Source organism: Urtica dioica, chromosome 11 (assembly GCF_054948205.1).
Source record: "Urtica dioica subsp. dioica isolate 48M chromosome 11, U.dioica_male_clone48M_v1_H2, whole genome shotgun sequence".
In the NCBI taxonomy this organism is placed as follows: Eukaryota; Viridiplantae; Streptophyta; class Magnoliopsida; order Rosales; family Urticaceae; genus Urtica; species Urtica dioica.
Window position 1 is genome coordinate 17165844 of NC_142766.1, and position 13413 is coordinate 17179256.

Consider the following 13413-nt stretch of genomic DNA (forward strand, 5'->3'; position numbering starts at 1 on the left):
TCAGCCAAACAAGCAGTGTGCTCCACCTTCCACTGTGCTCAATCAAATTCAGCCACATCACTGCTTATAACCGTTTTTTCCAGGCCATTACCAATAAATTAATTTAACAAAAAAATCGGAAAATAGCAAATTTAAACGTTTAACATTGCTAAATAACCAACATTTGGGTAAATCTTAGATAAATAGTCATAAATAATGACGTGACCTAATATATGGATGCAGTTATTTATCTAAGATTTATGTATGTAATACATGAAAATAACTATTTACCTAAGATTTGCTAAACGTTAAAATATCAAACGTTTAAATCGACTATTTTCCTAATGTTTCCTTAATTTATAGATAGGAGTTTAGTCATATCAATCTTTTTCTGTTACTAATACTCCTTTGCGTCAGTTGAATACAAGTCTTTTTCAAGGATATTAACACTTATCAATCCCACACTAATTTACAAAAATCAACTTAAAAGCAAATATAGACACAAGAGGTGAGAAAAATGTTTTCTTACCCAAATAACCGTAACTCATTTTTGCATTTTTTTCATTTATTATTATTATTATTTTTTTTATATCTTTTACTTCCTATTCTCTTTCCTTCCTTCACTACTCTCTCCCTCTATCAGCTCTAGAAATAAATTCAGCCCCTTATTATACCTTCATTTTCCTCAACATTGACGAACACGACCATCACTGAAATTTTCCACCCCCGACTACCAAAAGTGGGTTTGGTTTCATTCAAAATCGGCGATATCTTAGCGAGCCCTAATTCATCTTCAGTGAAGATACTCAAACCATCCTTGTAGGATTAAATTATTATTTAGTATGACCTTCCAGGTGATCATAAGGTATTTAAAACTTAACCACTTAAAATGTTGTTTCGAGTTGATAATAGTTATCCACTAAAAGCCACTTAACTTATATCATATATTATGTATACATGAGCAACTCCTATATGCGAGCAGTATACTACAGTTTCAAAACATTAAAGTTCCCTTCTTCTCAAGTGTTTTAATTCTCTGTTGTTCTCAGTTGACTCGGTTGCTGTGTGGAGGTTTTATTTTGGCAATACGATTGATTCACGCAATGTGTGACGGAAAAGGAATCGAACAATTCCTTGTGGCGCGGTGGCAGAGATAGCTCGCGCGCGGTGCTCTGGTTCCTTCTGTTCTTCCTGTTTGGCAACGAGAGCTCTTAAACGCGCGAAAACCGCCTTCTGATGAGCAACATGAGTACGAAGACGAAGCTCTGGCTTCTTTTGAGCACGTCACAGATGTCCCGATTTCATGAAAAGAATTCGCGGAGATCTTCCACAGCCCCTCGCGAAATCCACAACTACTTATGTGAGCTTCTAACTGCGTGCTTATGGAAGTGTGCTGCCCTAGCTTTGAACATGGGCGATGAAGAGCCAGTGTATGTTTTAATTGCAGCCAGTGTTCGAGACAAGAAATACAAGTATGTACTTCTTTCTCTCTTTTTTTTTTATATATACCATATCACAAGGATGTATATTATTAAGGCAATCGTACTCACAAATCACAAATCGTTTTTTTTTTCCTTTTTAAAAACCATTTTTTCAATTTTTTTCCGATATTAATATGGTAAGTTTTAAACGATAATTTTACAAGTGTTTGACTTTCAAAATTTAAAGGCAACAAATCTGGAGTTAGTTTTAATTTCTTAAGTTTTCATCAATTTTTTTTTTTTTTTTGTAAACCGTTATTTATTTACCAGTCATCCCACACACACTTAATTTGCCAAATCGCTATTTATTTAAAAATTGGGAAATTCCCCCTAAAAAAAGGGGAATTATGGTTCTTTTTTTTTTTTTTGACAATAGCACAATTGCACAAACTTATAAGAAGACTAAATTAGAAAAAAAAAAAAAACCATTACATAGTGAATGCAACTTTTCTTACACACTTAATATATATTGTGATTCACTATTTGGTAACGTTTTTCTTTTTTGTTTTTTGTTTTTAAAAATAAAAAATGACCTTAAGCAAAAAAAAAACGTGTTTGATAAAGTCATTTTTGTTTTTAAAAATAGGGGAGAGAATAAAACAAAAATTGGAGAATAAAAAAAACTTGTTTTCAAAATTTAAAAAAAAAAAACTCTCGAGATTCTTCTTCTCTTCGAACGCCGATCTCCTCCGCCGATCTCCTCGATGCCGACGCCGTCTCCGCCGCCGTCCGAGGCTGCCGAGGCGTCTTCCACGCGGCGTCCCCTTGCACGCTCGAAGCCCCGCGGGACCCGCAGGCGGAGCTGCTCTCGCCGGCGGTCGACGGCACCGTCAACGTCCTGCGCGCCGCCAGAGACGCGGGCGTGAAGCGCGTGGTGATCACGTCGTTGATCTCGGCTACGGTTCCGAATCCTTCGTGGCCTCAAGGGAAGGTATTTGACGAGGATTCCTGGACTGACCTTGACTACTGCAAATCTCGTCAGGTCTATAGTCTTTTTCTTTTCTTTTCTTTTTCTTTATGTTTAGAAATCTTATCCGCAAAAAAAAAAAAAACAATTATCATTATTTTACGAGAAAATTTGTTATTAAATAATTTCACATTAATTTGTTGCTTAACAGATAAATGAATTATTTAGCCTTATTTAGTAATCTTATTTCTAAATTACTGTATATGTTTATAACCCATTCCCAGAATTATTAGCTCATGCTATAGCTCTCTAAAAAAAAACAACAAAAAAAACCTTAATTTTTAATTTTTTTTTCGTATTTTATACTTTAAATAATAACAAATTTACCCCATGATTTTTGTTATACTTTAAAAGCAGACAAACCAAACATGTTTTTTATTTTTTATTTAAAAAAATAAAAATGTGATTACCAAACATGTTTTTGTTTTTTCGTTTTAAAAACAAAAAACAAAAACGCAATTACCAAACATGTTTTTATTTTTTAAAAATTAGAAAACAAAATAAAACAGAATTTGTATTTTGAAAAACAAAAAACAAAAATGTTACCAAAGCCCCTAAACTTACTTTTTTTTCCCTCTTCCTATTTTCATTTTCAATATTCAACCAAAGGCCAACTACTAATGAATCTGGTTTAGTGCAAATATCCCTGTAGGGTACTACGGTAACTCGGTTGGCGTCCCATATTCAATATCAAAATCGAAGCATCTAAAAGAGATGCCACTAGCTTACGCGGTGGAGCTTGTGAAAGCAGCGAAAAACATGATGAGCAGTGACTACTTTCGTTCGATGATACAGTCGAACATGGTTGTACAGACTTCCCTGGCCTTAGGAGAGGGTTTTCTTGGAGTTTCGGACATAAGATTTTTTGGAGAAATTGATTTCGGATGGGGTTCTCCGGTTTATGCAACCTCAGCCCTCAACCCATCTGGGATTTGCTATTTTTCAAAATACAGAAATCTCGATGGGAGTGAATGCACTATTGCCGTGGTAAACTTCCGTGAGCCAGTCATGGTGAGATTTGAGCAGGAGCTCAAAAAAATAATGGCCGCGAATAGTTTGTCCAAGCTTTGATTTTCAGGTTATATTCCATGCTCATATGCTGAGGCTACGGCCGATTTGATATTTTATTAAAAGAGAGGCTACGGTTTTATATGTACTGCTTTATTGGGATTTATTTGTATTATGTTGGGATATTCATGCATTACAAAAAGGCCTAGAAGTCATGGAGGTTTAGGATTGTCATGTTGAAAATTAACGTTGCCTTGGTCACTTACTTTTTTTTTTTTTTTTGTAAAATTCCTTCTTCTAGGCCTACAAAACACACCTTTTTCTATTTTCGGATATTTCCTTAGTTATTTGTGGCTTTAGTTGTTTCTGTTTTCAGACAAAAATTTCGTTGTTAGAAGCCAAAAATTGTGTGAAAACTCAAAGAAAATCGGGGAAATCGGAGAAAAAGAGAGAGAGGAACGATTTTCGGTGTCTATGGAGAAGCGATAAAGACATTTAGAACGCCGGCAAGAGTCGGAGAAAATCGCTGAAATCGGTGTCGTTTCAACAAGATTCAGTTCAAAAACAACATTCTCTGTGACTTTCATGGGATTTCTTCAAAAAACAGATTTCTTACCTAGCTTTGCTGGTTAAAAAACTCAATTCTGCCTTCGCTAAAATCGCTGAAAATTGGCGTGTTTGTGTTATAAAAGTATCGTGGTGTGGTCTAATGGAACAGCTAGGTCAAAATAAAACATTTACTTTACTTTATATGGCTTCACATTTGTCATACCTTTTACATTTGTCTTTATTATGCATTATCTTTTTATTTTTACTGAAGTCCATAGTCTTCGTCTTTATATTGTTAATTAGCTAATATAAATATCTTATTATAATTTTTTCAAATTGTATAATAACGTTCAACTATTATAAAACTTTTTTATTATTATAAAATGTTAGTGTAAATATCATATTATTAGAGTGTATGTGTTGTATTAGCTTACGTGTACATGTATTAGCTTACGTGTATTATGTACTAGTTTCTCTTAGATTCCTTCTAGAAGATCTGTAACTAATACTGTTAGATTTACTGTTACATTGAAGAGCTATATATGCTAAGCGTGTAGTGTACGCAAATCAAGCTTGAATAAACAAATCATTCGATCCCCAAATCTTCTCTTCTCTCCAAGAAATCTTTTACATATGTATATTAAGTATCATATATACATGTATATTTCAATAAACATGTATATCGGGTAAAAACAGGTTATATGGGATATTTATGTACAAATTGAAATATATATATATATATATATATATATATATATATATATATATATATATATATATATATATCAAGGCTACAGAGGGGATTGAGGCTTATATATATATCAAGGCTACAGAGGGGATCGAGGCTTTCTCTCCTAGGAAACTGGGTCAGATTAGTGGTTTCGAGTCGCCATCACTTGCGGAGACACATGCCAAAGACTTGAAGCAGTTCTTATTCTCGCTTCGTCATTTTTATTTGGTTTCTCTTTTAATATATGTTTTTTATATCTTGAGCGTGTTCTTGTTTCCTATTTCCAGTGTCTACTCTATGGGCTTGCGTTTATGCGCAATGTTCATAGGAAGGATCGTGAGTTGCGGGCCGTCAAGGGTGCCCATCGGAGGGCGAGGGCCGATGGTGAGGCGAAGTTGAAGGCGAGCCGAGACAAGAGGGACTTGCTTGCCTCCAAGGTTCTGGAGGAGAGGGAGGCATCCGAGCGGAAGGTTCACGTGAAGGAGTTGGAGATTCGAAGGTTGAATCTTGAGTTTGAGGCCTTTAACTCTGACTGAGGTGTGCTTCGGAGGCAGACGGATGAGTATCGTGCCGAGGCTGATTGGTTGGCCATTGATCGGTAGAAGGTTCTTCGTGCCTACTTCTAGCACGAGATGTTTGTGGGATGTGATCGGACTATCGTGAAGAACTCGGGCATCAAGCTCATCTTCGACTACATTCTAGAGAACCTTCTTAAGGAGGTGATTGTTGGTTGTTGCAGAGGCTCCTCCTCTAGAGGCGCATGAGATTGTCATGCCACCGGAGGCACACGAGGGGGCCCCTCCTCCTGAAGCTGGTGCGGAGCGAGTTTTGCTTGAGGATAACGGGTCTTCATAGGGTTTTGGCCTTCTTAATTTGTCTTTTTGTGATGTTTCCTTTTTTATTTTCTTTGTACTTCATACAACTTTTGGACATCGTTTTTGGTTGGTGTAGCTTGTGACATGTCTGTGTTTCCCATTTTTGTAGGCCCATGTGTTGGGAATGGTGACTTCTTTTTGAACTTCTTGACTTGTGCTTGTTGTTTATTTGATATTGATCGTTTCCTTTTGCATAGATTGCCGTCTTTTGTGTGAATTATCTTGTGTGTTAGTTGCCTCGGGCCTTGATCATATTAGGTTTGAGTCTTGTATGTTGCTTATTTCGGGCCCCGTTGTGTTATGTTCGAGTCTTGTGTGTATATATTGATGTTGGTGATTATTGCACTTTGATAACCATATTAGTTGCGGAATTAATTAATTACACTAACAAGAACTAATTAATATTATGGTTATCTAAAAAGATCTAAATTTACTTATTAATTATTCATTAAAGTGATGTCAAGCAATCAATAATAGCAAGGTTTAAAGATTCATAGAGACACGCTTGATTTGTATTAGCTACAGAATCTTCAAGCTTTAGCTTCTCGACGATCTAGACTCGACAATGATGAGAACGTAGTCTTCCGAGACGTAATCTCCGAGGCGAATGAGAAAGATGAGTGGGCACGATCTTTATCTCACTACGATCTAGAACGATGTGTTTAGATCGTACCGTGTTTATGGGATTGGAATCACGGAGTTCCAAGAGGGGAGAGAGAGGTCGGCCAAGAGAGAAGGAGAGAGCTCTTGGTCGAATATTTCTAATGCAAATCACTTGTTTTTTTTTTCTTCTCATGAACCCCTATTTATAATAGTGGAAATGATATATTCTTGGTAGTTTCTAAAATATATTATTTCATTTTATTGTGTTCACACTAGTGAATCAAAGCTTAGCCCTTAGATCTCATCTCATGAATCCTACTTTCTCTCTTAGACATCAAATCAATGTCTATGAGATTTTATTTTCTGTTTAAATTGAGAATATTTAATTATGAGAGAATAAAGGAAATATCTTATTTTCTTTCAAATATTATTCTCGCATAATATACATGAGAGAGAATAAAGGACAATATTTTATTTTCTTTTAAATATTATTTTCTTCTTATATTCATGAGAGAGAATAAATGACAATATCTTATTTCTTTTTAAGTATTATTTGTTGGAATTGATCTAGGGTTTAAGAAAAAGTTTAACGCTTCGTTAAGCGACGGAATTTTAAAAATTTTCTTTTACAAGTAAAACAGTTTTTACTAACCTAGACAAAGAGCAAGTACATATAAATAAAAACTATTATGAGCTAAGAAGTTTACTAACCTTTCTTGAAGCTTGAACTTTGAGAAGCTTTTGGAAAGTTGCAACGCTCGTCTCCCTCGCAGCACGTCTCTCTTTCTTTCCTCGGCACCTCGAGCAACCACGATAGTTTCTATCACTAAATCACTCGAAATAAAAGGAATCAGTGAGTGGGCACTTTTAAACACTACGACTTAAGTTGCTTCCATTTAAGAGAGGGTCGCAAGAGCGGCTCTTAGTCCCACGTTAGTTGCTTCTTTCATTAGTGTTGGAGATCGTGGGTTACAAACAACAAGTATAATCCTCCCACTTAGTTTTTGGAGTTGGTTCATCGACTCTTATAAGTTCGGAAACAGATTTCCTAGTTAGAGAGCGGCAGAGCAGACAACTAGAAGATAATCCTAGATCGACATGTTCAGAGCAGTATTAGTGCATAAAGGCACAAGGTACATACTCGATATTTTCCTATTTTCTATTTCGGGAAAGTGCGTGAGGGAAGTGTGAACTTCAACTCACTCGAGCACTTGAAAGTTTGAGATTACACATCTTTTTATTTTTTGACTTTGTCTACAAGGAGACCTCCCACTCAAATTTTCAAGAGCATATAGATTTTGAAACATATGTGATATAGATATAGTTTTGAAAACATTTTGAAAATTTATTTGATTTGGATGACAAAATATTTTTCAAGTTGGAAAGTGAAAACGGTTTTTCAAAATTCAAACTAGTTTTGTAAAAATTCAATTTCAATTAAACTTTCAAAAATCAAAACATTTTAATCTTACACATCATGTTTATAATCTTATGAAAAACATTTTTGCTCGAGAAATTTTTCTCATTAGAGTTCTATAACTCATGGTAGTGGGGCTGAAAATCCGGAATTCTAAAAAAACTGGACTTTCGGAATAGCCGCGCACCTCGGAGTAAAATCGCCATAACTGGCGGCTCCGATGTCCTTTTGACCTGAAACCAGTGGCATTGGACAGATGACAGAGAGAGCTTTAATTTGATTCAAGAATCATTAAATTTCGATTTCTGAGCAGAGAGTTATGCCACTTTTACTGCGGGTTTTACTCCAGGTCGAAGAAAAAGAAATAATTAAAGTTTGGTCCTTTTTTAGATGCGAAAAAGAATCGAGTGTAACAGAATGTTTTATGAAGGTTGTTAAAAGCTTTTATTTGTGTTTTATTAGCAAGGTAATAACATGATATAAAAGAAATAACAACAAGCATAAAACGATTCAAGTAAAAATAAGAAACTAGTAAGACAAGAAAACTAGTCACAAAATTTTACTCGAAATTTCTCAAACCTTTAAAACACGTTTTTCAATATAAAAAATTAAAAACTTTTAGAACTGATTCTAATGTTTAGATCCATTTGGGATCTAGAACGATGTGTTTAGAACGATGTGTTTATGGGACTGGAATCACGGAGTTCAAAGATGGGAGAGAGAGGTCAGCCAAGAGAGAAGGAGAGAACTCTTGGTCGAATATTTCTAATGCAAATCACTTGTTTTTTTTTTCTTCTCATGAACCCCTATTTATAATAGTGGAAATGATATATTCTTGGTAGTTTCTAAAATATATTATTTCCTTTTATTGTGTTCACACTAGTGAATCAAAGCTTAGCCCTTAGATCTCATCTCATGAATCCTACTTTCTCTCTTAGACATCAAATCAATGTCTATGAGATTTTATTTTCTGTTTAAATTGAGAATATTTAATTATGAGAGAATAAAGGAAATATCTTATTTTCTTTCAAATATTATTCTCGCATAATATACATGAGAGAGAATAAAGGACAATATTTTATTTTCTTTTAAATATTATTTTCTTCTTATATTCATGAGAGAGAATAAATGACAATATCTTATTTCTTTTTAAGTATTATTTGTTGGAATTGATCTAGGGTTTAAGAAAAAGTTTAACGCTTCGTTAAGCGACGGAATTTTAAAAATTTTCTTTTACAAGTAAAACAGTTTTTACTAACCTAGACAAAGAGCAAGTACATATAAATAAAAACTATTATGAGCTAAGAAGTTTACTAATCTTTCTTGAAGCTTGAACTTTGAGAAGCTTTTGGAAAGTTGCAACGCTTGTCTCCCTCGCAGCACGTCTCTCTTTCTTTCCTCGGCACCTCGAGCAACCACGATAGTTTCTATCACTAAATCACTCGAAATAAAAGGAATCAGTGAGTGGGCACTTTTAAACACTACGACTTAAGAACGAGTCTTGAAGTCGCAAAGCTAAACTCTAGGTCAAATGATGACCTACGTGCCAAAACAATAAAACGAAATTGACTAGAGAGAGAGAGGAGAGGGGCGGCCAAGCTAGAGAGAGAAGCTCTCAATCTCTAAAACTTGGGATGAATGAAAAGTGTGGAATGAGGCTCCTATTTATAGGAGGGGTCTTACCTTCAATAAGGTAGTTTCTTCTTCTATAGAATATCACATATTAATGAGCCAATTTCCCCTTTTCTTTCATGAGGCACAAGGCCAAGAGGATCCAAGCACATCCTTGGATTTGTTTCCTCTTTTATTTGCTTCTCTCTTGACCCATTTGGGCGCCCACCTTGGTTTCCCCTTGGGGGAAATTTGTTTCCTCTTTTTCTTTTGGCAAGTATCTTCATACATTCATGCACAAAATATTCTCTCTTTCTTTGGGTATGTTGGGCGCCTACACCATCTAGAAAGGGCTTCTAGAAGCTTTTCCATTTGTTCATGACAACATGAAAAAGACCCATTAAGAATTTTCAATAAAATTCTTATGAAATGAAATTAATCCACAAGGCCCAATAAATCTTATTTTGGCCGAGTGAAACATGTCATTAAATGACCTTGTCAAAAATTTATTGACATTCATTTCATCCTATGTCTCAAAAGACAAAAATACCCTTTTGACAATTTTCGTTCTTGTTTTGACTTAGCTTCCAGTTTAACTATTCCTAATCGATGTGATTCGTGACAGTGACCTCATGGACCCAAATGAACAAAGCTTGAGTGAAACACTTGGACTCAAAAGTTCACAAACGTTTTCCAAGTTTAGCTTAATGTCAACTGACTCCACTAAAGAGTTGACACTGAAAATCTCTCGGTTCAAATGAATTTATTTTCTACTCAAGAATTCAACCTAATTATGATGAGCGGATCCACTGTATATTATCTGTGTTTAACCTTCATGAATATCATCAGCTAGTCGGGATTTACAAAATTACAATTTTACCCTTCTAGCTGTTATTTCCTCAACTCCTTTGTCGCTTGTGAATAAGTTAGAAACAATGTATTGACGAGGAGCTAACAAGTCACATTGTTTCATCCAAAAGAGTCAGGACTCAATTTGGACACTGGCCAGTTCATTTATTCACACTCCAAGGAACAAAGCATGAGGTGATATACATTGCATTTCAGCAATCTTGTACATGAATTCCATATCTATGAGAACTTCACAAAGTTACTCATGACATTCTCACAACCTAGTACTTCACCAATAGGCCTTGTTCGGAATCACATAGTGAGTCCGAACTCTGACTTTCTCAAATGAGAATACTAAGGTGTGAAATGACATGTCTCATTTCAGGATTAAGGTAAACACGATGCAATTCATACGTAGTGACTTCGAGACATAAGAGGTTAAATGGTTTGTTCTTATCTTGTCTCTAGAAGTGCACTGGTCAATTCAGTACCTTCGGAAGATACCTAAAAGAACTATAGAGTCTCCAACTCTCAATGCCTCATAACCAGACATCATAGATTCTTCTAACAATCATACTGAGGTCAATAGTCCTTTGACCCTTAGATTGCGAATATATCGTTTTAAGCAAACTACGAAGAGTTTGTTCATGCAAATCTACATTTGTCTCTTCGTAAGTTGTTTAGTTTGTTTATGGACTAAAGACTAAGGTTTTATCATAAAGCTTCAGACAAGGAAGATTGAATGAACGTTTCAACTTTTATTAATAAATAAGCAGTTACAAGCAAGAGTCTTCGTAAGACTATATGACATCATATGTACATAAATACACACTACAACTCTTCTTGTGTGCACCATTGACAACATTATTCTCTCATAATATTCATGAGAGAAAATAAAGGACAATATCTTATTTTGTGCAAGACTCAATTGCTTAAAAATCAATTAATTATTTATTTACTTGGCACAACAATAAACAAATAAGTAATTGATTAATTATTTACTTGATAAAAAAATAAATAAGTAATGCTACCATAAATAATTATATAATTCTGCAGATCCCCATATTTCAGAATTGATGATGTCAATCACAATTACAGCTTGTGAGATTATAATTATGAAACATTATTATTCGAAAGTTCTTATCCGTCTTTATCAGAGTCGAATCGGCGACTATGAGCCTAGTTTTAGAAGTTTAACAAATCCGATGAAAAGAAGAAAAATTCCTTTCACTTTTCCACATCGATTTGTCGAGAATCCTCCTTGGTACCAGAATTATATTTACTCATCGTGACGAGTGTCCACTGATGTAGTCAGTTCGTGATCATGATCCTCCATGTTCATCCCGTGTCAAGAAAAGTCAATTGTTCCGTTATACTTTTCTTGACACTTATACGCCTAAGCATTATTGCTTCCCCAGCAAAAGATTCTTCCGAACGTACAAACTTCGGAAGTGCGCGCAATCTATCGGTTCTGGAATCAACCCTTAGATGAGAGAACATTTATCTTCTTTCAGGAAGGCTGGATATCATATCTGTAAATCACTTCCCACTTGAACCATGTTCCGAAACTCCCAAGATATAAGCTATTATTAGCATGATAGTGGCCTTTTTGCGAATGAGTCAAAGAGTGTGGTAACATGATCCAGTGTCCATGATCACTTCAGGATTTAGATCAAGTCTTACTGTGATCATCATTAGCGACCTTGGTTTTTCCGTTCGGTTTTTCATCGACTTGTCAATTTTCCATGGAAAATTGCATTTTGAAACGGTAAATCAATTTCCTTTTTTCACATTTTTTCCTTTCGATTTTTCATCGGCTTGTCGGTATTCGTAAATCAGGAAGTTCGAAACGGCATCGAAAACAACATTTTGAATCTTGACTAAAACACAAAATATATATATATATATATATATATATATATATATGTATATGTGTGTGTGTTATTTTCCCATATTATGCCCATCCGGTCTTTCAAAGTGCTTTCAGATTGCATGTACTGGCACGACGAAACCATTTTATTATTGAGCTGAGCCCTGAGAGTTACAAACACAAACATATTAATATACCATAGATGAAACAGTAGATAGATATATATATATATATATATATATATATATACACACATATATAGTAGCTAGCCACTATATATTATTATTAATTAGTTATGATATACGGCCGCTAGAGCCAAAGCAGAAATAGTAGGTGCGTAGCTAGATTTCTAGCCATGCTTCCATGCACACTATCATCGTGCCATCTTAAAGCTACTAGTTTTCGAGGCACGTTCCAGAGAAAAACGCAAAAGCACCGTAGCAGTACATCCCAGGGCAACACCAGTCAAGGGCTCCGCATGTCTGGTCTTTTGCGACGCATGAGTTCAGCTGCAATGCATACATATTAACGATCAAAACAATCATTTTGATAATCACCCCACACACACACACACACACAGAGACACACACACACACATATATATATATATATATATATATATATATATATATATGATCAATTAGTACATACATATTTTGAGATTCGGAGGGACGACGCGGGCGATGAAAGTCCGATCTTACTAAACGACCGAGAGCGAATTTAGAAGGAATGAGAGAGAGATTGTGAAAGGTATCTTATTTTTTTAAAATGGATTGTAGAAATTGTGGGAAAGATACTAAAGTGCCTCAAAATCCTGGAAACAATCCTGGAAAATGGATTGTTTTTGAAAATGGTCTGTTTCTAGTGGATTTCGATTCTAATTGGTTCAAAACTCTACCGAAATTTTGGCAGAGTTTCCCTTATAATATTGCTAAACCAAAAACTTGCAAACTAATTTAAAAACATTTAAAATACATCCAGAAACTATCATCACTACTACAAAATACCCTTTTAGAGTCGCTCAAAAAGCGACGCGCTATATTTTGGGCGTCGCTTTTTGAGCGACTCCAGAATTTTTTTTTTTTAATATTTAAAAACTATGTTTACCCAATTTTCCTGCAACAAAACATACGAAACAATACTCAAACCATGCAGAAAAACATATAGCAGCTCAAATTTCTCTTGCTAAATTTCATAATCAAGTTTTTTAACATAACAAAATAACAGTTAATACCATTTTCACAATAATTCTAGATCAATATAAAGACATTTAGACTAATTCTAGTAACTTAACACATCATAGTTCAATATAAAGACATCAACATACCATCCACAATAATTCTAGCATAATCTTGTCGAAGTTCGTCCATGTCGGTATCACTGTAAGTTTGCAACGATCACAACTGAAATCAGAATAAATAAGCATATTAATAAACATACATAACATACTAAGAAACTCTATTAATTAGATACT